We start from the raw sequence: 1,890 nt of genomic DNA on the forward strand, positions 1-1,890 counted from the left end.
AAAGGATCTGGAAAAGGATCTGGGAAAGGATCTGGGAAAGGATCTGGGAAAGGATCTGGCAGGGCATCTGGGAAAGGATCTGGAAAAGGATCTGGGAAAGGATCTGGAAAAGGATCTGGGAAAGGATCTGGCAGGGCATCTGGGAAAGGATCTGGAAAAGGATCTGGGAAAGGATCTGGGAAAGGATCTGGAAAAGGATCTGGGAAAGGATCTGGAAAAGGATCTGGAAAAGGATCTGGAAAAGGATCTGGAAAAGGATCTGGGAAAGGATCTGGAAAAGGATCTGGAAAAGGATCTGGCAGGGCATCTGGGAAGGGATCTGGAAAATGATCTGGAAAAGGATCTGGCAGGGCATCTGGGAAAGGATCTGGAAAAGGGCAGGGCAAGACATCTGGAAAAGGATCTGGGAAGGAGAAACCCAGAAACGGGCAGTGGTGTCCCCCCGCTCAGGGAAATGCCCCCAGTGCCCCCAGCAGATCCCCCATTTTGGGGGAGATTTTGGGTAGGTTTTGGTGTTTTCTCAGTGGCGGTTTCCACCCTGGGGCCGGTGGTGACCAGAGGCCGCGGTGACGGGCACCAGGCGGGTGGCACTGCCCCAGGGCCCGCTGAGCACCCCGGCACGGGCAGGGTTAAGGTGAGCGCTGCAGGCAGAGCCCTGCCAGGGGGATTATCCAGGTCCCTCGGTGCGGGCAATTCCCTGCCTTGTCCATCGATCCCTGCGAGGTGTTAAGAGCGGCTGCAGCATCGATTGGAGCAAAGCCCAAGCTCGCCGAGGCCGGAGGCTTCCCAGGGAAGAGCTGCACGATCTCAGGAAGCACAAAAWCCTCTTTGGGGACAAACGGGACAGGGGTGGGGACGTGCCGGGCCATGGGAAACGCCGGTGAACCCTCGGCGCGCCTGCCAGGCGCCCGCGGCGTGCCGGCTTGGCACTTCACYGCCACAAACCGCTCTCTGGATCGTGTCCCGGGCTCTGGCGGTGACAGACGGGGACGTTCAACAAGGCACGGGCCGGTGCCCAAAGCACCCGGCCCCGCGGTACCCGGAGCGGGAGCATCCCCGGGATGCGGCGGGAGCATCGCCGGCTCACGGCGTCGGGCACCGGGGGTAGAAATAAATAAGGCCGAAAAAAAAAAAAAAGAAAAATCGGATTCCATTTTCCCGAGGAGAAAGGAAGGGCTAAAGACAAAAGAGGCCGTTTACCAACCGGCTGGCAGCCCGGGGAAAATTGCTATCCAGATAAAAAATCGCAGATTAAGGAAGGAAAGAGCTGACCTTAACTCCAGTCCTTAGGCAGGGAGGAAGGGCACGATTTTCACCATTTAATTGGGGTTTTTTAACCATTTCKGGCGGTTTGTTTGCTCTACTTCAAAGCCAGGAGCGCATCATTTTCACTCTGTGGCTGTAATAATGGCATAAATAAAGAGATTTTTTTTTTTTTTTTAAAGCCGCTTTTTCGACTCTGATTGTCCTTGAATTAATGAATTTTTTTTATTTTGAGGAACAGAACCCCAGTTCCTGGGCRTTTATCCTCTTGGAGAAACAACATCAGAGCTCCAAGACTGGGCTGAAAGCTGGAAAATAACTGATGGAGGGGGCAAAATGTGCCATTATTTTGGGGGAAATCCTCGCCAACCTTTGCTGGCTGTGGGAGGGGATCCCCCATCCCCAGGTTTGTCTCTGCAGCSGGTGTTGCCGGAGCTACCCCGGGGGGCGAAAAATGCTTTGGCTTGGGCTGAGGGGCCGGCGTTAGCCACGCTTGAGGGGAAAATCACAATCGCTGCCGGGGCCCCAAGCCAGGAGCCGGCCCCGGATTGTCCCCGGGAAGAGCCGCTCTGCCTGGGGGGATCCACATGGGGGGCTCGGGGGTCTGGCAGGGTCGGTTTGGGGGGC

This window comes from Malurus melanocephalus, unplaced genomic scaffold (genome assembly GCF_030028575.1).
Source record: "Malurus melanocephalus ecotype Western Australia unplaced genomic scaffold, MMel_1.1 scaffold_916, whole genome shotgun sequence".
NCBI lineage: Eukaryota > Metazoa > Chordata > Aves > Passeriformes > Maluridae > Malurus > Malurus melanocephalus.